Here is a 26,776-nt window from a genome sequence, read left to right on the forward strand (position 1 = left end):
CTGGCTTTTTCCCCTAAACCGGTCTGCCCCGGTACGGGGGCCCCCTTGGCCCCGAGTTAGAGGGGCAGGGTGGCTTCCTCTCGAGGCAGACCACATCGACTATCCAGGGAAGAAGCATTGAGAATCCGGAGATTCGGAGTTGCGTCAGACCAGGATACTACAGGTGAGGAGAAGGGCACGAGGGGTACTCAGGAAGGTGGAGTGGAATTGACGGAAATCAAGAGTGAGCTTGACAATTAGGTACCCACTGATGGTAGCAGCTGCAAAATGGTGCAAGTACCTGGACATTTAATAGCACTGCCTGGCAAATGCCCAATATGTATACACAATCAAATATTTGCCAATGCTGGTTTTCAGCAGGACTTCAGTGAAGGAAATGCACAGTGCTTATATAGTGGCTGGACGCAGCCTTGGATAAGACATTTGTATTACACCAGCAGTATGCTCCCAGCTCCAACTAATTTATTAACTCCACAGGGCTTTGTAGTAAACATGCCTAAATCAATGGCTTTATCTAAACCAGAACTGGCACTTTACATGCCCTTTATAGATTATTCTATTTTTTTTTTAAAGGAATAGGTTATGGCGTAAAATGAGTCAGCAGCCCGCGTGGCATCCACCAAGGATTCATAAAATGAATGATCTTTTTATACACAGACACAGCAATAGGGAATAAATAACGTGGCAATCTATGCTCAGGAGTTCAACGCCAACATAGTGCTACTGCAGGGATGTGTGTTGGCCCACCTCCTTTTAATTTATATATGGCTGACAGACTGACAAGACATTTTAACTCTCGAATGAACAGTGCCACCCTTCCAATAGGGTGTGAGCCAGATAAATGCTGCTGTTTCATTAGCAGACATTTACCATTTCTCCAAGAGACATATGCTAGGCGCCAGCCAAGAGGTCACAGCAATCGGGACTGGGAATTTAACGCTGGGCTCTCCTAATAGATGGCAGGAACACTTGGCACATTTCTCTGCAGCATTCCTCAGATAAGCGTATTCATTTTGTGCCCTATTTCAGCTTTGCATTAAGCTGTGAGGTTAGTAATCAGGAGCCTTTGGAAAATGTAAGCGACAAGGGACCATTTATCATGCACACAGTGCAACATTGGTCGGTTAATCGAATGCACGAAATTCAGCTGTGCTAGGGGATACCTCCGTAGCCTGAGGAGGAAGCAACAAGTGTGGTTTCCTAGGACCTGAGACGCATGAATGCAAAAGGCGTCAGGATTCACAGAGCCGCTCATGCTTCAGAGGCAGAGGAAATGAAGATGAATCAAGCTCAGGCACACAAGGCCGTTGCAAAAATAAAAAGCATCAAGGCGGCTATCTGCCCAGCAGGGCCCGACGCGACATCGCACACACACACACACTATATGACACTTTACTTACCTTAGGTATGGTAGCCTGAGTCGAGTCAGAGTCTCTGTCTCTCTCTCCCTCGATAACGCTGTCAGTCGTGGAGGCCGGTCCAGCCTTTTCAGTCAGCACAAGCGCGCATCACTGCCTGACTTCTCACTTCGTTCTGGAAAAACGCTGGCTGAAGCTGCACATCAATGCACTGAGCAGGGGCACGTGCACGTTCCAAATGCACAGGCGCAGGGCAGGTATGAGCGAGCAGAAGTACTTTTAGCCTGTAGCAGTCTGCAGAACTTGTACTTTTGCACGCTGACAGCTGCAGCCAGCAGACATATTTTTACACGCTACATGATGCAACTCCAGACAGTGCAGAGACACAGTGCACTGCACTGTGCATGACAACACTTACATATTCTGTGGGGGATAAATGCCATTATATCGCCCCACTTAAAATTGTGGGGGGATTTGTCCTCCCTATATCCCCCATGTCCTATGTCCATGCTGCTAGCCCATTATAATGGTGACGAGGGTACTGACAGCTGTATGTGGCGCTGTGCAGCAGAACTGACATGTGGCTTTGCCACCAGCAGCCAGCGTGGGATACAGAAATGGCGATCACCGTATCCGCAGCATTTGAACGGCGGCGGTACATGTGTTGGTTCCTCCAGCGGGGTGTGGCGCCCTGCAGCATTCTGAAATCCCCTACGGACGCACACAAAAGGAAAAACAGCAAAGCAAATCGGCACAAGTTCCCCACTTTCTGGTCTGGACGAACAGTGCAGGGCCGTGCAGATGTATACTTGGGGCATGATTTCTGAAGAAAGGTCCAGAGTGTGAGGTAGCGGCTCCCCAGTGGGAGTGCACCTTTGACCTCAACATCATAGAAACATATTTCATGTCATTGGGGTCTGCTGGACAGTAGTAATCTTGGGAATAGTGTGCCCACGTGATCGTGTAATTAAGTGAATAAGGATCAAACCAGAAAATAAAATGTATGACATTGGGGACAAGATCCAAGAGGCTGGTAAACTCCCTAGACAGCAAGGCATACTGCCGTCCCTAGTGTAGTTTGACGTCACTGGAGCACCATCAAGCCTGGGTCAGAGGTGGGCGCTGTGGCTGGAAAAGCTCACCATTTATTTTGACACGACAGGAGAGCTGCAGGGCAATGCAAAAGATCTACAATGTTATATTCTGCAGTGCCCTGCTGTTCACAAAATATTCACGACTCTCTACCCAGCTGACGTTTCCTATGGCGCTGCAAGGTCAGCACGGAATCAGTACTTCAGTCCCATGATGAATGTGGCCATTGTGATGTTAGCAAAGACAGAGGGGGAGCATTTGGAATAGGTTCTTGAACGCATTCAGAGTCTGGCGTTGACACTCCATGAAGAAAAGTGTGTTTGTTCAAAGAGAAAAATCGAGTTCCTTGGCTATATTTCTAGGAAGGAGGCACCTTGGCAGATCCAGGGGAGGTGAAAGACATTTGAAGTGCTCTTGCTCTGATGAACGTATCTCAGGTGAGGAGTTTCCTGGGTATGGTCACATACTGTGGATGCTTTATTAAGAACTTGGCTGTGCGGTCAGACCCCCTGAGGAACCTCACCAAGAAGGACACTCCATGGCAGTGGACTCTGCTTGAACAGGAGGCGTTTGAAATGATAAAGGGTGCCTTCTTCGCTCCAAGCAGGTGATCGAAACTGGTGGTGGATGCCAGTCCATTTGGTCTGGGGTCAATGTTGCTGCAGACCGACAAGGGAGGTGAGTGATGTCAAGCCACTGGCATATGCCAGCAGGGCCCTTTCAGCAACAGAGCAGCGGTACTCCCAGATTGAGTCAGAGGTGTTGGTTGGGCTATGGGGTTGGCACCACTATCACCTGTTCATCTATGCAAAGCTGGTATCCGTGCTCATGGACCATACGCCGCTTCTGTCGATTATGTCAGGATCCTCACCAATACCCCAAGTCCGGATTGAGAAATGGCTGTTGGCCCTGCAAGAGCATAATGTGACCCTGAAGTATGGCCCCGAGGGTGATAATGTGGCAGATTATTTGTCTAGACACCCATCACCCTGCAGTAACCAGTTGGTGGAAGAGGAATGTGACACTGAAGAGTACATATGCCTGGTGACAGAAGCAGCAGTCCCGAACTCGATGTCAGTAGAAGAGATCAAAAAGGTATCAGAAGAGGATGAATGCTTTGGCATAATGCAGAAGGCAATTACTACTGGTGACCGGAAACAAGTTCTGAAAAACGTGGATAAACGGCTCTAGAACAGCTGTGGAGAGTGAAGCGCAAGTTGACATTCACAACTCAAGTGCTACTGTTATGAGGATCGAGAATGGTCACCCTCACCAAGCTAGTTGCAGAAGTAATCAATCTGATGCACCATGGACACTAAGGGACTGCCAAAAACGAAGGCCAGAATAAGGCAGACAGTGTGGTTTACAGGCCTGGCCGAACGAGTGGATGACTTTGTGAAGTTGTATGTGTGTGGTGTCAGGCTGCAGCTCCAGAACAGCGGGCAGCTGTAATCCAATCCAAGGAAAGGAGATGCAAGCCCTGGGACAAAGTCCACGTGGAGGTATAGCCACTTCCTGGTCATGATTTATCAGTGATCCAGATATCCCGAGGTGGAAAACCCAGGGTGAGGAGATTTCAGGGGGATGGGTTTCGCGGTACTGCAGGATTGTAGGATCGGAAGGTAATTAATTCCTCTGTGGTCTAGGACAAATGGGGAGGCTGAGCATTTTATAAGGACACTAAATAAAGCGTTTAGAATTGCTAGTGGGCCGGGCACATGTTTGTACCAGTTCCTACTCGATTACCATCTGACTCCTCATTGTTCCACTGGAGTGTCGATAGCGGATGACCTATTTCAGAGGTGTCCATGGGGGCTGATTCTGGTACATGGTTCAAGGGTCATAGAGAGGACTGATGACTGTGTGATCATGGAGGAAAGAAAAAGAGCGAATGAGGAAGAGAGCAAGAGAGAAAGAGAAGGAATGTGATGGACATCATCTGATTTTTGGTGACTCAGTACTGGTGCACACAAGGCCCCCTACACGGAAATGATGTATGAACCCCATCCGCACAAGGTGGTGGACCATAAGGGATCGATGGTCACTGCATTTAGTGGGAAGGACACAATAAATAGGGATTCTTTGTTTTTTGTTGAATTTGAGAGAATGGAGGAGGAAGAAGAGCTAAGTTGGAAGGGTGACGGTGTGTGCCCAGCGGAAGAACCAGGAAGAAGTGCAAGTGAGGGTGACAGCGACAACAGTGTCTGCCAGGAGACGGAGGTCGAGGAAGAAGCAGACGAAAGAGAGCCATTGGTGGGCATGCCCGAATACCCTGGAAGGTCGCAGGAGGTTCTTCCCGCAGCGGACATCTAGAAATAAATCGGCATATCTATAAGATTACATCGTGGATGAATGAGCGACGTGTACAGACATTAATGGATACGCTGATGTTAAGTTATGTTATGCACACGTTTGTTGCTGTTGTTTGTTATGAAAAAAGAGGCGTGTTATGATGCCTTTAAGAAAGACGTGCTGGTCCCTCAGCATGTCCAGTGAATAAAGGGGCGTCCTGCTTCGTCACGCCTGGAGTGTACAAGAAGACCCCGTAACTGCAACACCAGTGTCCTGTGTCTTGTGTACCAGAGGGCCCGTGACTCCCCTTACATCAGCCGCTAGCCAGTAATATCAACCTACATTGCTTATTCTCAAAAATAAAACAATGACATTTATATTTCAGAGTTCTCCATCTCCTACTCTGCTGTATCTCCATATGTATTCTGTGACTGCCATGAACAGAGAAAAGGCTCTCTTTTTGATGCTCCTTTTGCTTGATTTGTGGCAGCAATCTTGTTTTGTAGCTTGTTTTTGTGGTAATAAATGTGTGCCTTCTGCGCTAGCCACTTAACTCCAGCTAAAAAACATATTCACCCTGAACATTTTATCAGGGGTACTTATATCAATATAGACCCTGGAGCATGGCCCAACCAGCTGGGAACTGCACTGCTGCCTTGTATATTGGCCTTCACTTCACCTGGGCCGTTATCTAAAGCTGGCAAGCAGTTACCAGCCAGTAGGGCCCACCCCAGGGTCCTCATTACCCAAGTAATGCTACTGATGCTCACACTTCAAGTGAGTTATGAGTGCGCCGCGTGTGAGGGGCTTAAAGTATGGCAGAGTGTCAAATCTAGGAGTCCTGGGGAAGTGAGGCAGCCTCAAATCTGTAATGGGGCAAGCGTTCTCTCTAATGTGAGCATATATATCTACAGTTGTATACAGAATAGACCACTTTAGAAAAGGTATTTCCTCTGAAACAAACAAGATAGCCAAAACACAAACCTTTGTGTCAAACGTGAAAGGTGGCAACCACGGAGGTTGCCCATGGCATTATTGAGAGACTCAAATGAAAATCTCCAAATAGGGCAGTTGATCCAAAAATAGGTTGGCAAAAAGTATTGCTATGATGCTCTTTAAAGCACTTTCGTGTAGGTTTCATGGATGCATAAAGTACATATTTTAAGTTTGCCATTAAAGTTCCATTAAAAGATTCCGCTGGGAGAAACAATTTCCAAGGTTGAGGAGGTGTGGCAGGAGGGGGTGGGATGGGTCTCCGTTGAAATAATTGTTGCAAAGGGCATTAAAATGTACACTTTAAAATCTTTTAAAAGTTGATTTGAATTATAGTACGTGGTATTGAAAAAGTTTGATGAAAAATTAATAATTCAGGGAGACCACCAGGGGGAACAGAGAAAGATGGCCGCATGAACGGCTTGTTACCCACGCTGACATGGAATGAATAGCGCCATTTCATCTATGGTAAATGACCCTTAGTAGTGGTGTACGATGGACAAATCCCCTGACATCCTGGCAGTGGATCGAAACCTTTATGGTGACAAATTCTAGGCATTTGTATTCATTGTGCCGCTCTGGTCACTGCTACCACAGTGCCATCTAATGAGACCCAATTTCGTAGGTATCTTACCTAGGCTTCTAGTACTACTATCATGCACGTCAGTGTGCTCCTTCTACTATACTACACTCTAGCCCTACGGCCGGCCCCAGTCACTCAGTTACCCACTGCCACAACCTTCCCCCTTTGGGCTAAGCCCGTTCAGCTACCTAATAGTCTGGCCTGTCCGAACCTACACCACCAGGCACTGCCCACTGTGACTGTGACTCCTATATTGATCCCTGCATCAACCACCGCAGGTTTACACTACTCCAGCAACCATATTAACCAATACCTTAATGACCCAGCTTTGTGGCTGGAACACTTAGCCAGGAAACCCACACCTAACCAACCCTGCCCCCTCTTTCTTAGAAACAAGAGACTAGGCACTAGATTCCGCCTACGACACTCCCGCAACAACGCCACCAAGCAAACCTCACATACACCACCTGGCTCACCCTCATCTACCGCTACATGCAAATCCACTACCACAGGGGTTAAACTGCCTGTGTTCAAGGGCGCCATTATCAACGCTAGATCTCTCACAGCACATGCATTAGACATTGCTGATCTCATCACCACCTCTGACCTTGACTTCATCGCCATATCCGAAACTTGGCTACATGCCGCATCTGACCCCTCACTATCCTTGGCTTTACCTCCTGACTACGGCATCACGCGGTGTGACCGTACCACTGCCCAATCCAGAGGCGGTGGCGTGGCCTTCATCCATAAAAACTCTCCTGATCTAAGAGTGGTATCCAACTCCAAACTCGAATCAGCTGAGTCATTGTCAGTCAAACTATCACTAATGCCTAACCAAATGGCCACCCTCCACCTTATCTATAGGCCCCCAGGTCCGACACCGACCTTTGTCGGTGAAATATCCACTCTCCTCCATGACAAAACTAAAACTAATTCACAAACAATCATCCTAGGCGACCGTAACTTAGGTCGTGGTGACCCAAAAGATCCTGTGACACTAGATCTGGCGAATGCCCTAACTGACCTCGGCCTCACCTTGTACATTCAAGAACCCACCCATATCAAAGGCAGAACCCTTGACTGGTTAGCCGGCTCTCACTGCACTATCACGTTTCTCGAGAACACCCCTTGCTTATGGTCTGACCATCACATCATAACTTTTAATAATGAAGCAACCCCGCGAGCCCCGACCTCGATAGCCCCAGCCCGCCCCATTAGAAGTAAAAAAGGACATAACTAAGGAGAAACTCCTCCCACTGTTACTCCCATCCCTCAATGCGGCCACGAACACCTGCTCTGATCCCACCTCCCTAGCAGACACCTACAACCAAACTATGCGTACGGCTATAGACTCTATAGCACCCATCAAACTTAGGAAGGCCAAACCACAATCACATCTTAATTCATGGTTCACCCCACAGTTAAGAATGCTCCGCTAAGTTAAACGCTGTGCTGAAAATTGCTGGAATAGCCAACCTTCTGATGAGCATAAAGATGGTTTCCTTCTTGCCTGACTCACCTGGACAATCTTAAGGACGCTTGGGTGATCCCACTGCTCAAAAAACCATCCCTAGACCCAAGCATACCTACTAACTTCCGACCTATCACCACGGTACAGTTTTTGCTTAAGATTTTAGACCGCGCAGCATACCTTCAGATCCAAGATTACTTGGAATCTAACAATCTGCTAGGTCTACGCCAATCTGGATTTCGTCCCAGACACGGGACGGAAGCTGCCTTAATAGACCTAAAACCCCAAATTGAGTTATTGAAGGATAAGGGCAAACTAGCAATGCTACTTCTCCTCGACCTCTCTGCCGCATTTGATCTGGTCAACCACCAGATCCTATGCAGGCACCTCCACTCTGCTGCCAACGTCTCGTCCTCTGCTGAGGCGTGGATCAAATCCTTTTTGAGCAATTGATCCATGAGGGTCTTTGCCCCATCCGCAGCCACAGACCCTTCTCCTATTCATTGCGGCGTACCTCAGGGATCCTGCGTGTCACCTACACTCTATAACATTTTCACAAAACCACTCTTTGATGTGCTTGACTATCTGGGTGTCTCCTACACTAACTATGCGGACAACACCCAGATACTCATTCCCGTTACAGGTGATTATCTAGCTGACACCAAGGCCCTTAACAACGTCTACTTGGTCATCCAAGCCTGGATGGCTCAGCACCAGCTATGCCTAAATGATGACAAGACGGAGCTCCTTATCCTGGGCACCTCGCAACGCCTGAGCAAATTAGAGCCGTCCTATCAGTCATTCACCATAGACGGTAATACTATACGAGTCTCGAAAGACACCAAAACCTTAGGTTTTTACCTTGACGCCACCCTATCCTTATCTCGACAAACAAATGCAGTCAGATCTGCCTCTGCATACACGTGCAAACTTATTGCAGCTTGCAGACCGTTTCTTACCACCCCTAACAGTGTCACACCAGCTAGAACTCTCATTATGGCCAAAATTGACTATTGTAGTGCTCTTTACTTAGGTACCAGCCAAGAGAACCTGAATAAACTTCAAACCAAACTACCCAGAACAATGCCATTCGAGCTGCCCTAAACATCCCCCGTAACCACCACATTTCAGAATCCAGAACTAACCTAAAGTGGCTACCTGTCAAGCAGAGAATCTCACTAAAAACACTTGCCCTGACGCACAAATGCTTGGCTAACAAGGCCCCCATCTACCTCTGCAGTCGGCTGTCTCGTCACTCGACCTCCCGACCTCTAAGAACTGCCCAGACCCATTGTCTATCGAACCCTAGGTTCAAACTTCAAAAAGCGGGGGGCACTAGCTTCCCTGTCCTAGCTTCTAAGCTATGGAACTCCCTCCCCGCCACAATCAGATCTGAAGACTCATTCAACACATTCAAGTCCAAAACCAAATCTTGGCTTTTCGACCAGCACTAAGACATGCTCTGCGCCCCTGTCTTGCATACTCTGGCCCGCTGACCTTACTATTTTCTGTACACCCTATGGGTATATCCACTGTTAAGCCTTAGCGGTATTGTAATTTATGTATATAGAAACATTGCTAGCATTCTGTTAATGTAATTTGTATGCTGTATATATGCATTATTGTAACTTTGTACAAATTGCGCCCTGATGCCTTATGGTTCGCGCGTTATGAATAAAACAAATACAAATACAAACGGGGCTGACACTCTCTGTGAACTCAGCCCGATGCAGGAAGACCCTGGAAGCCACAGCTGAGTGGCTACAATATAAGAGATGGAGACCTTGCTGAACAACTGCTACAAGAGCTATGGGACCCCAATAGTCAACCACTAGTAGGGGGGCTAATGCAGATATGGGAAAAATTCAAGAAGGCTTTTGCGCAGCCTGGTGCAAGGGAAAAAGTGACTGGATCTTGCAAGTTTCAGAAATTAAATGCTTCCACATCAAAAACAGGATGGCTATACCAAATGTTAAGGGTCTCAATTAGCTTTATAAGAGCTCCCTACTACTTATAGAGTTTCAGAGGCTGCTCCTGTCAGTCCTCCTTGTGCAGGAGACACTTTAAATAACGGCAGGAGTAGAAGCTGCTCAGTAGGGATATAGGTCAGACATTTTGGGCTTCGGAGGGGGAGAAAAAAGAGATGGGGTTGGTATTGTCCTTGCGAAAGCACATGCCTTGTAGGAGGTTTAAATTAAGGGGATGTTGGGAGTTAGGATACTCATGGTAATTTGGTAAAGGGATACTTAGAGACGCAGCACATCACCTTGGTGGCTCTGGATGCTCCTAATACAGGCCAGTTGGTGTTCTTTAGAACAGTCTTACAATGATGGAGCAGTGGTTGGAGGGACTTGTGATCATAGGAGGTGACTTCAATATGATCCAGGACCCAGGGTTGGATTGGAAATCTGGTAAGGTGGAGCCCCGAAAGGCCCAGAGTAGAGATAGCGAGGAGTTCTCGAGCCTCACTTTGGACCATTATTTGATGGGTGTTTGGAAGTCTAGACATGATCACTCCGGAGGATACACCTTTTTTCCCCATCGCATAATACTTACACACAAATTTATCATATCTTCATATCTGATAATTATGGTAGGTCCATAAGTACAGTGCGGTTGGAAACAATAGTTTGTTCGGATAATGAGATGGTATTTGCAACACTGGATATAGCTGGTCAGAGGAATAGATGCTTAGGCTGGTGTTGCAATGGGGTGTATTGTTTAGAGAGTTCCTTATGGGGGACATTACATATTTTTTTTGTGGTGAACGATACATGGAGTTACAGCAGAGGTATGTGCAGGAAGTGGTGAACGCCACATTTAGGGGACTCCTTATGGGTGAGGGGGGCTAGAAAAAAGGAGAGGGGCCTGGGTGAGAATACAGACTGAAAGAAGACATCACTCAGCTTAGGTCTAGCTTGACAAAGGTAGTAGATGGGGTGGACATTATTCTTCAGTCAATTAGGAAGAAGAGCTAAGCGTTGCATATGCACCTCCTGGGGAAATTGCATATGAAAATATAATACGTTAAGCAAAGATATTATGAAGAGGTGATACAGCTGGGACTATGCTGGCCAACCGGTTGCAAGGGGAATCCTTCAACGGCTTGCAAAGTTTTATGAAGATCTTGACAGAAATGAGGATACAGTGCCAGGTTTTGAGATTGAGGATGACTTAAATGGTCTAGAGTGGGAGAATTTTGAGAAGAGGCAATACACTAAGCAAAGATATTACAAAAGAGGTAATAGTAATAGGGCTGCGACTATGTTGGCCAACAGGTTGCAAGGGAAAAAATGTGATAGGCGGGTGGACCAGCTGTGGGACAGAATGGGTGATTTAGTCTGATCCCCAGAGGGTATCATTCAATGGCTTTCAAAGTTTTATGAGGCTCTTTACAGAAATGAGGATACAGTGCCGGGTTCTGAGATTGAGCCCAACTTGAATGGTTTAGCTCTTCCCTCTCTGACAGCGTATGAAACCTGGGAAGGCTCCCAGTGAGGATGGTTTTATGTTATCCTTTCACAAAATGTTCATAGAATTCCTGGCTCCGGCCCTCGCTAAAGTCTTCAACACTGTTGGAAGGGAAGGTGCTATTTATTTATTTAAATTTTTGTAATGCGCCACATGTCCATAGGCCTCAGGCGCACACAAAACAGGAACAGGACACAACATACATGAAGCAGGCCAGAGAAAGGGGGATGCATAAGCACTAGTCAATGTTAAAAAGGTGAGTATACCCCCCTCTTTTCTTAAGACCTTGATAACGATCATCTCCATGGAGGGTAAGGACCTGACGCAGTGCTCAGTATGTAAACCGATTTCACTGCTGAACGTAGATGCCGAGATATTTATCTGAATTTTGCCTTCCAGGCTGAAAGTGGTCCTCCCAAAGGGTTTGTACAGAGCTGGCAGGTTTCAGACAACTTGAGGAAGACACGCGATCGTCTTGACTTTAGTGAGATTAATCAGGAAGGAGCTCTAGTGCTTTCATTGGATGCTGAAAAAGCATTTGGCCAGGTCAGTTGTTCATTTTTGAAGGCGGTCTTGCAAAATATGTTTTTGTGGAATGTGTGGCTAATGGAGTTAAACCAAGCTCCTTCTCTTTGTTCCAGTGCACCAGACAGGGTTTGCCGCTAACTCCATTGCTATATGCTATGGCGATGGATCATTGGGCGGTTAGTGGAGAGGAGTGTGATATCAATGATATTGTGGTCGGGGGAAGTCATATAAGTTGAGTCTTTTTGCTGACAATGTGCCGCTCTATGTTACTAACCTGAGACAGTCCACCCCATCCCTGCTTCGTAGGCTGGAGGGATATGGAAGGTTATCTGGGTTTTGAATAAATTGTGGTAAGTCAGTGGTAATTCCTGTGGGCCTGTTACTGCAGTCTGACCACAAGTTCCTGGAGATCCTGCCATTTGTAGTGGAGGACAGCGGTTTTAGATATCTAGTGGTACAGATTCTGAGGGATCTTAGTGACTAATTTAAGGTCAACCGTTTACCCCTGTGGGCTAGAATAAGGAAAGGTTTGGCCATGTGGGGGAAAATGGCCAGGCTGAATTGTATCACAATTATGCTCCTACCTAAGTTTTTATTTTTGTTTCAGATTATCCCCAGGGTGGTGCCTGATGCTTTTCTTCAGACGGTTCAGAGGGTTTTATTGGCATTCTTGTGGAAGGGAGCTAGGCATAGAATTGCATATGAAATGCTTATTCGATCGCAGCGAGGAAGGGGGAGGTAGGACATGCATGCTGCCTCGCCACTATTGAATAATTTTACTGATATTTAGAGCCATGCCATTGCTATATTTTCCCTAATCAGACACCTCTATTACAGACTTTTAGACGGTGCAGGACGATCCTTGCAGATATGATGCTCGCCCTGTCTTGAGATGTGTTTCTTTGGAACTACCTTCCCCCTCTCTTTCGTTGATACAGGGTAAGTTGCCCAGGTTCATAGGCTTTATTTCCATGAACAAGTCATAAAAGCAACAATTCATAGATACATCATACCCACATAAAATAATTCATTATAAAACCCATGGTCATCACATCATCACATGAAAATATATAGTAATATAAAACAATATTATAAAAGTGCTCCAATTGCAAATACTTTTCAAGACAAGTTAATCATGCTCCTTTCCCTTTTTTATGCAAGCTCTCCATACCCATTTGAGGTAACTGCTGATCACAAAGACCGCAGGAGTGTCCGCTGAGTTTATGCACAAGCTTATAGCTTCAGCAACTGCAGTCGCGGCTCAGGAATAGCAGTTTCAGAACTCATTTCCTTAGACCCAAAGAGGCCGGCGACTGCAAAATTAGGTGTGGTACGTTCTCTTTTGGATCCTTGCATGACAAGCATGACAAAGAAACAGCATTATCCCACATGTGCAACAAATCGGCCGCCGGCAATATCCCCAAGCAAAATTTTACATACAAAGATCTTTCAAATTTAGAGGGAATGTAATCTAAGTATTCTTCACAGCCAACCTGGCTTTTAGTGGCAAGATAACGAGCTAAGGTTACAGAGGCTTGGGAACTCAACACGTTATCACGCTCCACCTTAACCAAAGCCGCCGTGCCCCAGACACTCCTATCCAGGTCCCTCTAGGGTCTTCTAACATGCCCTGAGGAAGGTGCTTTCGACAACTTATTGTCGGCTGCCAAAATGTATATAGGTGTTTGACCCTTGATGTACTAGCTGGTACCTCCAATCATTTTGTGAAAGCTCACATACTTAGGCAGGCAGACCCCAGTGCAGAAGTAAATTTAGCAGTGCTTAATTTCATTTTAGGCAGACTTCCGGCCACCTCCAAGTATTACAACTTTGTAGTTAGTTGTCACAGTAATCTATGTATTAAATAGATCCTGTATGCCACCAATCACCCAAATGAGTAGAAAATGCGGTTTCTATTTGAGGAGTGGTGTCATGACATAATTGGAAAAGCGATTTAATATGTTGACAAACGCTTCTCAGTTACAATGCTTTATTATTATTATTATTATTATTATTATTATTATTATTATTATTATTTCTAACAAAATGTGTTATGTATTTGTTTTTCATATTTTGATGACCACAATTGAATCCTTGAAACAAATGAAAACAGGAACTGTTGTTGACCTTCTTGAATTCCTCTTTAAACTTTTCCACCCTCCTTCTGGGTCTTTCCTTCTTTCTCTTCATTGGTTCTGTCCCCGTAATTTAGTTAACTTTAATGCTTTGTGTCTGTTACACTCACCTGGTATCCACGGGGACGCCACCCAGCCAGTTGGTCGCCGATGCCCTTCTCAATGATTCCCTGGTGTGGTTTTCGGTGTCGATGGGATTCCGCCTGGAAATGAAGACTACGTTAGGACTGGACAACCAAGGTAAGTTCTTCCCACCTCCTTTGTGATTGCAGCCCCTCCGGGTTCTCTTCTCACCTGGTTGTCGGAATTGGTGGGCTCTCTGTCCTGCTCTCTGGGCAGGGGCATGTTGTCTATGGTGGGCGCGTGCTGTCCAGTTACTTCACTGACTGCGGCCCTAGTAATGTCTTTCAGATAGGTTTTATTGCAAGTTTATGGAGTTGTTATTCTTGCATGCCTTTTCACTGTTCTAAAATGTCTCTTTTTATCTCCCTTAGCTGCGCGGAGTGTCCGCTTGGAGTACTGGGTAGGCTGGTTCTTGCCGGTAAACCATGGTGCATCAAAGCGCTATGATGAGGTAAGGAAGCACTTTGCGCAGCACAGCGATGTCTTGTCTTCACTGACCTGTGCTTTTCTCTTTTTCGTAGGTCGCGGTGTGCTCCCAGCGCGGATGGAGTTCTGGAGCTATGCCGGTCGAAAATCAGTCAGCCAGGTAAGTCTCTAAGCGCTTTGTGGTTGTAATGTCTCTTCTACCTCCTTTAATAATGTCTTTCTCCCTTTTTCAGGTGCTTCGATCTGGGAGGCTAACTCTTCAAACGGAGCTGCCCAGGAGCTGCAAGCAGTGAAGGATGGAGATTACAGGTAAGATTCTGCTGCTAACGATGTTCTTTGTTTTTTCTGCAGGTCTGGAATTCGTCAGGCTCGTGAGAAAGCTGGACACGGTGAGCGTCACGTTGCTAGTAGCAAAGTAACGCGAAGCATGTTGTCTTGTTCGGGTGTGGTTTAAATAGCCACTGCAAAGTAGTACAGATAAAGTAGTCCCTAGGCCACCACACCCAAAACACTATACCGCATAGCTTGGTTCTAGGAATCAAGCTATGTGGATGCCTTCATGTTGACTGAAAGCCTGAAAAGTAGTTCCACAAGCAGATGTCTATCTTTGTTTATGAGCCTGGCGCCAAAGGCTCCAGGACTGGCCCCAAGAGGGCCTGAGAAGTGGATTCCAGGCCTTATAAGCGATCCCAGTCCTGATTCCACCTGGCCAATGGTCTTGCCAGTGGGGATCAGGGCTGAGGGTCGTGACAGTTTCTTCATGTAAAAGCGTACTTTTTATGCTGATTTTCCTCTCTGTCCAAATTCTCATTGATGACAAATAAATTCCTATTGAAGTAATGGATTTCTAAAATTATTTTATGCCAACTTAAGGCATCTTGTTTACACAACTTTTCTCTTGTATACAGTTTTCAGTGTCACTTCGGAACTTTACCCAGTGGGATATTTATAGATACCCGCACTTGCCTAAATTACTCACTAATTGGTTAGAATCATTAAACCCAGTGGTGGATTTATATGTATACGCTGTTAGTTTATCCCAGCCACCATCAGAGAATAAGGTGCTGATGCTTTTCTTCAGATGGTTCAGAGGGATTCATTGAGATTATTGTAGGAGGGATCTAGGCATAGAATTGCATATGAAATGCTTATTTTACTGGATCAGGTGCAGTAATATAGTGCAGCCCAATTTAGGGTTCTAATTGATCATCTGGATTTGCATACATCCAAACATTGGGTTGAACTGGAGAATGGGGTTCTACACCCAGTTTCATTATGTGACTGGCTCTGGGTTCTACAGAAGAGGATTCCCTGAAGGGTACTTGAACAACACGTGCTAGCGGCCTGTGGAATATTTGGACGGAAGGGAGAGGCACGCGATGGCTTACGTCATGGCACTTGCCATTTATCTGCATATGGGCCTGACCTTTGTGTGACACTATGAATGAGTCCCTGGATTTCCAGTCATGGTGGAAGCCAGGTTTGGGAAAGTGGGGACAGTTGTTGGGTAGAGGTCGATTTCTGCCAGTAGGGAGATTTGGGAGTGCCTTCAGATTGGGAGCCTGCCACTCTTTCGCTACATACAGCTGAAGGGAGCACTAACTGACCTAGGGTGGGGGGACATTCTTTGCAGAGACCTGACTACCTTTGAAACAATTCTGCTCCAAAAGAGGGAACGCAGATGCCTGATTGCTAGCCTATATAAGGAATTGTTAAAGGCTGAGCCACCAATGGAGATTAAGGCGAGGACAATTTGGGGAAGGGACATGGGCCTGGAGAAATCGGATACAGTTTGGATAAAAATGTGCCACAGGCCATTTCAGGCAGTCATATCCCTACAATATAAATGGCAGTCCATTTAGATACTGCATGGATGGCCTTACCCTCCGATTAAGCTAGTGAGAATGTATCCAGGGGTTATTCCGAGTTGCTGGAAATGCAGCCAGGGACAGGCAGATTTTTGGCACATCTGATGGGGATGTAGCGAAATACAGAAGTTTTGTAGGAACATTATGTCCTGTGTGAGGGAATTGGATGGGATTCATAGGGCTTTCTCCCCCATTCTGGTGCTATTGGGGGTCAGTGGAGAGGAGGAAGAAGAGTTAAGCATGAATCATATGTCCCAAACCTTACTGATAGTTGCCAGGAGTTGTGCTGCACAGCAATGGAAGATGCCCACAATACCATCGAAGATCAGTTCGCTACTAAGGGTGAGGGAAATATGCTCTATGAATACCTGATTGTGTCCCACGGTCGCTTCTTGACCCCTCTCTCTATGTGCAGTATCACCCCTTCCCTCATCACACTGCTGTCAAGGGTCACAGCGTTCCCTGCAACACTGTTAGCTTCAGTCATCCTGACATTCTGTCTCCCTTGGACACCGCCATCCTCCCCATTCATCCTGCACATCCTGGAATAATGCCCTTTAGTCTTACAACACCTATAGTCCACAGCCCATGCCAGGCACTCCTTTGCCCCAGTGTGATGACTCGACTAACCGCACTTCTTGCATGCCCCCCTCGTCACACCCACATGGTTCACTCTACTCATTCTGTTAGACTTCCCCTCAAACTTCTCCAACTGTTTCCTGGCATCGCTGCTACCCCTCTTAAATTGTGGCAACACCACCTAGATTGACTCCCCTTGACCATTCCTGTTTGTCTTCTCAGTGACAACCTGAACACTGGCATGTGACTCCTCTATGTCTCTTGCGATTTCTATTAGCTTGTCCAAAGGTGGGTCTTTGTCTATCCATAACCCTTGCCTGACCTTGGAATTGCTCATCTTCATCAGGATCTGGTCTCTGATGTATTCCTCCTGCACCCCTGTAAACTTGCACGTGGCCATGAGGGTTCGCAGGGGCGTAACATAGGCATCAATCCCATGCCCAACTCCATGTGCCCTGGAGATAAAATGGTATCATTCAAGTATGACATTGGGTCTCTACCCAAATCATCCTTCTAATTTCTTGAGAGCTGTTGCATACTCACTCACAACTCTCGCCCCCTCTCTACCGCCTGGGATGTACACCTCTGCCTGAACACTCCGAGTCCTTCAGTTCCAAAACAATTCAATGATGCTGCCTCCTTTTCGTCATCTCAGTACCTCACTCCTGCAGCCGCTCTCAAAAACACTTTCAACGCATCCACCCATAGATCCCACAAGACTGGTGGTTCGCCCGAGGACATTAGAAATGCTGCGGGTGGTGGAGGGTTACTGTGTTGCAAGGTTGCATTACTCTATTGCATGATTGGGTGGGGTCACTCCAGCCACTAAGCCTGTGCAACTTGCGCTCCAGTCACTATGCGTGTGCAACTTGCACAAAAGTGCACTGCTTGTCTTGCTGCTGGCTGACTTTTATGCCCCTTCACTTCTTGTGCCCCCTTGCAGTACAGCTTATTGGTTATTAAAATTCTATATCCACTTGATGTGACATAGTAGCACAGTATTTTCCCTTATAACAGTACCTTCATTTGCCACTTCTGGTGTGGCACACTCCAATGCTGGTTACTCAAGGGTTTCAGGAACCTTATCCTTTTTTATTCTCCTGCCGTCCAGCCGTGCATCTCAGCTGCACCACCAGCTGCTTATTTCCACTGTGCAACTACCATAGCAATGCTAACCTGGGAGTTGCTAGCCAACCAAAGATGGCCGCCTGGTGCAGCGATCTTGCTAGGTCATTTTCTCTAGCATACATTTGTCAGCACTAGCGTTTCCCCAGCACCAATGCTCGGGGCTTGATGTGGCCTGGATTTGGGCAGCCTCCACCCGTGGGTACTCCTTTGTGGGCGGCAGTATGTGGGGATATCACACGATCGCGGGAGCGTGTTCTCGCAAGATCGCACGTAACGTGATCTCGCGAGCCCACGCTTCATGGGAAAACGTTTCCCGCTTCAGAGCTGGCAGCCCGCCAGATGAAGCGGTTGCACCACAGCGCTGCTCCTGATGAGGAGCCAAGAAAGTGAGAACTTCCAGCAGCCGTACATCACAGCTTCTAGGGTGTAACACCACAGCCACAGGAGGCTACCTGGGGGCCCTAGAAGCTTACAGCGTGCCATCCTAGTGCACCCATTTCCCTCAGTGATCCAACTGGGGAAGTCCTGAACTTAACTGAACTGTAAGTACGTGCTTGATGAAAACTTGGACATATACCAGTCCACACCAGTTGTTGTTTAATAAAGTAGAGTAGACTCACTACAGCGTCCTGTCGTCCTTCAAGGCCACAACATAATTGGCGACGAGGATACTAAAGACCCCACGGCCCCACCATGCAAGGCGCCACACCGCCCCCTGCCTTTCTCCCGTCACCAGGGACACCAGCAATTCCATGGATGCAGTGGGAGCCCCTGTTCTCCACCTATCTGGAAGCGATAGGCGGCACGCGGTATGCCCCCGTGAGGAAGAAGGCGATGCTGTTAAATGCGTTGGGGGTTGAAGGACAGCGCATTTTTGCTGGGTTGAAGGAGATACCTGCGGCCGATGATGACGACGACGACGACGTCTACAAGGAAGCGACCCGTCGCATTGTGAAGAGGTTCACCAATAAGGAGAACGTTGTACTGCACAGGCTCAGGTTCTACACCCGCAAACAAGAAGGGAGCGAACCCGTGGACGACTACATCACCAGGATGAGGGAGCTGGCCTCTCTTTGCGCCTTTGGCGAAAACGCAGAACAGGTCATCTGCGACATGCTCGTCGTTCACACCAACTCCAGGAAAGTGCAGGACAAGCTCATACAAGAAAAGGAGGTCACCCTTGACAAGGCCATCCAAATTGCCAGGGCGAAGGAGGAAACCTCCAGCAGACGCAAAGAGGCGGGAAGTCACCTGCCCGCACCCGAACTTGCGGCGCTACAATGGAGAGGGCGCAGAGAGAAGCAGTCCCGCGACAGCCCCAGAGACAAAGGTCCCAGGCAAAAGGAGGCACCCAAATGCTATAGATGCGCCGGCACCAAGCACTTGGCGAATGATCGCGACTGCCCCGTCAGGAATAAAGAGTGCTCTAAGTGCGGACGCATCGGCCACGTGGCTCCGGCATGCACGTGGCGGGAGAAGACGGTTTCCTGTGTCGATGGTGACTGCGCTTCAAGCGATGACGACGACCAGCAGGACAGACCCATGGTTGTCATGGTCAACGCCCCCATGCCAGGAGGGAAAAGCCCCACTGCACCATTAAAGTTGACGGAATGGAAACGCGCGTCATGGCAGACTCGGGATCCGACCTCACAATCCTCCCCATTAACACGTATAAGGAGATGATGGGACAAGCACAAGTAGCGATCAGAACGACCAGGCAAAAGCCGACGGTGTTCGGTGGTGCAACTGTCGACCTCTTAGGCTACATCAAAGCCCGGATCGAATTCAAAGGAAGGTCCACCACCACCAAAGTGTATTTCTCACCCAAAGGCCCAGCTGTACTGGGATGGGACGATCAACACAAACTCAGCATGAAACTGGATCCTAGCACTCCGGAACAGGTCCTCATGGTCTCCTCAGGAGCAGCGCTGAACTTCAAGGAGATGTTCCCGGACCTGTTCTCCGAGAACTCAGGGAAGGTGAGAAACTATGTCCACAAGATTCGCCTGAAACCCAACGCCATACCGGTGAAACACAAAGTCAGGGCAGTACCTGCCACAGCGAGACCCGCATTGGATGCCCACCTTCGGAAGATGGTCGAAGAAGGAACCATGGAGACCGTGGAATCCTCAGAGTGGTTGAGTCCAGTAGTTTTGATCAAAAAGAAATCCAGCAACGACCTTAGGATCTGCATCGACCTAAGAAGCCTCAATCTGGAGGTAATCACAGATAGCTTCCCACTCCCCAGTATCAATGAAATCGTCCTAATGATGAAAGAGGCGGCAATCTTCTCTAAGCTGGACATGCGTGATGCCTATCACCAGATTCCCCTGCACAAAGCCTCTCGCCCCCTTCCAGCGTTCATCACGCCCTTCGGAACCTTTCAGTATACCCGCATGCCATTCGGGTTGTCGTCGTCGGCGGCATCCGCATTTCAAAGAATGATGAACTCCTTACTCAAAGGACTCACAAATGTTTCCTTCTTTCAAAACGATATCCTTGTGTATGCCAAAGACAACGAGACCCATGACAAGGCACTCAGGGCAGTTTTGAGCAGGCTTCAAGAGGAGGGCATTCACCTACGCCATGAAAAATGCGTCTTCGGAGTGAACAAGGTAGAATACCTTGGGTACTGCATCTCAAGTGACGGCGTCAGTCCCAAGAAGGACCTCATGCAGGCCATAACAGAAGCCCCGGCTCCGTTGTCCAAAGAGGAGCTACGCTCATTCCTGGGCCTAGCGGAGTACTATGCCAAATTCGTCCCCAGATTCTCCGAGACCACGTCTCCCATGAGGGAGCTTCTGAAGAAGGGGGCAGCCTACTCGTGGGGTCCGGAACAGAACGAGGCGTTCTGTGAAATCAAAAAGAGAATCCTACACGCGCCGTGCCTGAAACCATACAACCCTGAATGGGACACCTGCATTACCACAGACGCCAGCGCGTATGGCCTGGGGGCCACCCTGACCCAGAAGAAGGGAGACACTGAGAATATTGTGGCGTTTGCATCCAAAGCGCTATCTGCGTCGGAGAAAAATTACTCCACGGTCGAGAAGGAAATGTTGGCATGTGCATGGGCCGTCGACTACTTCAGATCGTACGTAAGGGGGACGAGATTCAAGCTGATCACCGACCACAAACCCCTCATCCACATGTTGAGCCCGGGCGGCACCAAGACGGCCACCCCGAGGCTGGCCAGGATCACCGCAAAGCTTCAAGAATACACATACGAAATAGCACACATTGCGGGGTGGAAAAACGCACAAGCGGACTGCATGTCCAGACTCCTGAGCCAAAGAGCCCCCGATACCACATTCATGGAGGATGAGTGTGTCGTAGCCTCCATCAGTGACTTAAGGAACGGCGAATACATGGACCTGAGTGAGCGCCACTGGCAGGAGGAGTTCGAACAGGACGAGGCCCTACGGCACGTCAGCACCTGGGTTCGCGAAGGATGGCCCAACGAGAGAGCGATCCCCGAAGGCCTCCGTCCCTACTGGAAAGTGAATGAGGAAATCTCCACCATGAACGGTCTCATCTTCAGAGGCGATCAAATCATCCCGCCCAGCGGCATCCGCAAAGTGATAATGTGCAGGGCACACTCGGGCCACCTGGGATGCAACATGACCAGACGCAGGATACGCGACGCCTACTGGTGGCCAGGCATGGACCAGGACATAAGACAAATGGTCGAAAGGTGCCACGAGTGCACCAACAGTGACAAGCGACTAACCGTGAGGCAAGCCCCCATGCTGCCCACCGAAGTACCCAAAGGGGTGTGGCAAAAGCTAGGTTTGGATTTCATTGGGCCCCTGGACAACATGCCCCCAGAGCACAGATATGGGATAGTCATGGTTGACTACTTCTCCAAATGGGTGGAAGCTGACTTCACTTCAGACATCACCACGAGCACAGTCATTGAAACACTCACTGCCGTATTCCAGCGGGAAGGTCTAACAGAAGAACTTGTCACAGACAACGGAGTCCAGCTAGTCTCCCGAGAAATGGAGAAGTTTCTCAAGCTCAACAACATTCGACAACGGAGAGCAAGCCTATATCACCCACAGGCCAATGGCCTGGTTGAGCGAGCAAACCGCTTCATCAAAGGGGCACTACAACTGGCTCATGCCTCAGGCTCAGACCCGTACAAGACGGTCAAGGAAGCAGTAGCGGCATACCGCCTCACCCCCAACGCCGTCACTGGCTTCTCCCCATTCGGTCTGCTGAGGGGGAGAAGGGCTGCATCCTCACTGGGACCTCCCTGGCTCCATCAAGTGAGAGCCAACGAAGACGTGAACATGGACGACGTAGCGTTTCGCATGCGGCGCAACAAAGAAGCCATGAAGGCCCAAGGGGACTTGCGTCGAGCCGCTCGACACACAGCAGTTAACAGAGGTTACCTGGTGAAGATACGCCTCCCCCACAAAGACAATTCGACCGGCTCCAAGTACAGCAGTCCCATAGAAGTCATGGAGATAGGGTCAAACCACATCTGCACCAGCGACGGAAGGAAATGGAATCTGGAGAGAGTGGCCATGTACCGCAGGAAGGAAGACATGGAACAACCACACTGGGACGCCGGAGAAGATCAAGACCGCCAAGGGACATCTGAAAACCCTCGCCGCTCAGAAAGAGGTGTCTTGGAGCCACACCACGACAACGAGTTCTCAAGCCCCAACTCTCCAACTACACCCAGGGAGTCACAGCGAAGAGCAAGGGAAGGAGAACTTGAATCACCCACATCTTTTCAAGGGTACTCCAGCAATCCTGCCCCATATACAGATCTAAGCAGACCTCAGAGAGAGAGAAGAAAACCCAGCAAGTTTGCAGACTTCGTCATGGAATGACCACCCATCCTTTTTCCCAGCAAAGGAGGTGTGTGGGGATATCACACGATCGTGGGAGCGTGTTCTCGCAAGATGGCACGTAACGTGATCTCGCGAGCCCACGCTCCTCGGGAAAACGTTTCCTGCTTCAGAGCTGGCAGCCCACCAGATGAAGCGGTCGCACCACAGCGCTGCTCCTGATGAGGAGCCAAGAAAGTGAGAACTTCCAGCAGCCGTACATCACAGCTTCTAGGGTGTAACACCACAGCCACAGGAGGCTACCTGGGGGCCCTAGAAGCTTACAGCGTGCCATCCTAGTGCACCCATTTCCCTCAGTGATCCAACTGGGGAAGTCCTGAACTTAACTGAACTGTAAGTACGTGCTTGATGAAAACTTGGACATATACCAGTCCACACCAGTTGTTGTTTAATAAAGTAGAGTAGACTCACTACAGCGTCCTGTCGTCCTTCAAGGCCACAACACAGTACTTCCTCCTTCTGCCACTGCCGTCACCCAGGAAGCAGAGGGACTGCAAAATGATCGGGCCATCTCGATGTACTACACTTCGCACATGTGGGTAATACAGGGTCTGTCCCTCACTGTCACAACCCTCATCATCAGTGAAGTAATGGAGGAGGAGGGGCATGGTAAAGGTAACTTCTTTATTAGAGAGACAGACCCTGTTGCCGCACTGCCACTCAGCCTCCTTCCAACCGTCAGTCTGTAGTCTGGAATGCTGACCGCGTAGCAGCGCGAGCCAACATTCCAGTGTTACATTACGACAGAGTTCTTAGAACCATGATTTATTGTTTACTCACTGGTGACCTATTATATATGTTATATGAAAAATATTTAATTTCCTATTGTGTGAATTTTGGACACTAGTTGGCCCCTGGCTCAGTTGTGTATACATGGGGTGGTAGTGTGCCATCTGTTCATTGCACCTACTGCACTACGGTTATGCACAGCAAATGTTAAGCTTTGTATGTATAGCACTGGAACTTTCAGCGGCTTGTAATATCTTGATGTCTCATATTTGATGTGGTTTGTCATGTATGTTTTAGTAATTTTCTGTGAGGAATATAATTGATTTTATTATTGGGAATTAATTAAAGACTATTGTTGTTTTTGCACACTCTGGCCTGACACATTTAAAATATGAGGAGTTTGGTTCGCAGTGGGTATTTACGTTCTGAATGTGGCAGTAGATATTGCTGGATCCACTACTGAGCGATGCGAACGCTAAAATATCAAATTCGAAAATCGTGCTGCGCATTGATCACATAGATCACTTTCCCCGGTGTCCGGCATCACCCTACCGCTTCCCCCCTACTTACCTTTTCGGTGGCACACTTCTGTGTGTATCTCGGACTGTCCTCTTTCCCTGCGGCATCAGTCCCCTCCCTCAAATGTGGGTCGTAGCTGACGCAGCAGGGTGCTTTCTTCTATTTGTTTTTTTTACTTTATTGTGCCCTGCTTCCAATATCATTGAAGCGGGGGACACCACTGCAACCCCAAAGCCCATAATGCAGTACAAGGGGGGCAGGGCACCCCCGCTCGCCATGTTAGGCCTTATGGGATCCGATTTTTTTTGTCCCAACCGTATGTGCAGTAAAAGCACATTCAGCAATTTTCTCTCCCTCAAAAACTGATGGTAGATCCTTTTGCTTTCTATGCAGTTTCTCATGACATTTCCACCAATTATATTAAAAATATCCCCACCCTCGAACATAACTAGGTGATGTAAGTCATGCGTACACTAACTTGGGGAATGTGCACTCCACCACTTTATAGACCCACCTGCCATGACTGTGATATTAATATACTTTACATTTCCATAGGCCCAACTGTACGGCCCATGTAGGAGATGTGTATGTCAATCCAAACTGGCTGCCGGTGGGAACGAGTTTGACACCTCCAATCTAGGTCCTTGAGGCTAATTCCCTTATGACAGTGACCTCAACATTAAGGAAAAAGAAGCTTTGTGGCAAACACCTTAAAGGATAGTTCCGGGACTTTTTTTTTATTGTCCCTACGGTTCGACCATGTGTTTTTAAGCATAAATCGGTAGATCGTAGAAAACTTTCCTATGGACCATACCCGACTTTTCGTCCATTAACGCACTCGAAATCAGCCGCCATTTTCTGATAATCCTATCACTTGCCGCATCGCCCTGGCTCATCTGCTTTTGCGGCACTAAATCAAATCCCCCGCCCCTGAGCCTGGCATCAGCAGACGCGTACCGCCCATTTCCCAACGCCAAAGCACGTTTCGTGTCAACAATCGCTGCGCCTCAGCTAATGAAGTGTCGCCATGGAAATGGCAGGACGCCTCTTTCCTCAATAAGTATAAACACACCGTTTCACAACACACAGAAGCAGATTTTCGATTCCATTACTCTCGCTGTGTTACTTTGAGTATTCTGTGACTCGTTTCTGTGCTCTGCTCAGCTACCTTCGCCGCTTCTAGGCCTTGTGAACACCTGTACCATCTCTGTAAATTATTTTACTTTCTTTACCACACAATGGCTACAATAATGCCGTATATGTACGAGCCCGAGTACACCGAGGAAGAACTACTGGAAAGGCAAGCACGCGAAAACGATGGGGATTCGGACGGCAGTTGGGAGGACCAGTCAACGGATGAAGAGCCTGGACCATGTCGCATGGACGGCGTCTCCACCTGGTGCACATGCAATCGGTGCAAGCTAATGCCAACTGAGGAGGAGAACTGCTGCTGCCGTGAAAATTCCGGGTGCTTGGCCTACATTTCTGAAGGCGAGCCAAGTCCGCAATGCATCACCGAGCTGCCAGAGTTCAGGGAAGCCTGCCTCTCACGGACCGTGTTGAGGATGATGATGGTGCTTATGCACGAACTTCGCGGCACTGTTCGTCCGCGTAATCCGAGTAACGAGTAAGTATACTCTAGTTGTGATGTCAGTGATGCCACTACTATTTCATGGTCGTCTCCCACATATAAAATTACATCTACATATCATTCGAACGCATATAAATTGGTTCCATATTGTGCATTTTCTAGATAGAATTTTTTTCAAAGCAGAATGACATTTTTTACCTGAATCGACAGTGATAAGAAAGTTTTGTCATTTTAATACAGTTTGCATCTTTCATTTTCACAGGTGGTACAGGCTGGTGGCCTATCGTTGCTTCACTTGGTGGCTTCACGGGAGGCTCGGACACCGCGTTCGGAGAGTAATACCTGCCTGTGCGGTACTTGCCATTAGACAACATTTCCCCAGCGACAGTGGACAATACCGCGGATTTTCCCTGGATGTGCTGCAACCGGAACTTTACAATGTGTAATGTTTATTATTTATGTTCTATTGAAATTAAGATCTAAAATAAAACCCAACATATATTTTAACAATGGTTGTTTTGATTTTTTAAATGAATCTAGTGTGTCTCCATTGAATAGTCTTCCTGTGCCTTGTCTTGTCACACCACATGTCTCCGGCCAGCATCCTCCCTCACGCTGGCCGCCCACCTTCAATCCACATAACCGTTGAACCCATATGCAGCAGACATACATATGTTATTTTGCGGGTTGGCATCAAGCCTCCCGGCCTTGCCTCCTCCCCCAAAAATACTTACCACACCACTTTGTTCAAGCGTTGGCAATAAAAGGCCGTTGGATTTTATTGATACAAAACATGGTTATAGGTAAATAATCAATATGGTTGATCATAATAAATCATCCTTTTGGGCACCGGGTACAGAGATGACCCCCTCTGGCCCGTGCTGCCTTGCCACCACAGGCCAGCCTGCTGCTGACTAACTGCCTAGGCATCCATGGTCTCCAGGGTGAACTGCACCCATATATTCTCCTGGGAGGGTGAGGTATTTATAAACTCACCCCCCTGCCTTCCATGTACTAGATCCTGC

The sequence above is a fragment of the Ambystoma mexicanum genome, chromosome 2q (genome assembly GCF_040938575.1).
Source record: "Ambystoma mexicanum isolate Mex_15411 chromosome 2q, UKY_AmexF1_1, whole genome shotgun sequence".
NCBI classification, from domain to species: Eukaryota; Metazoa; Chordata; class Amphibia; order Caudata; family Ambystomatidae; genus Ambystoma; species Ambystoma mexicanum.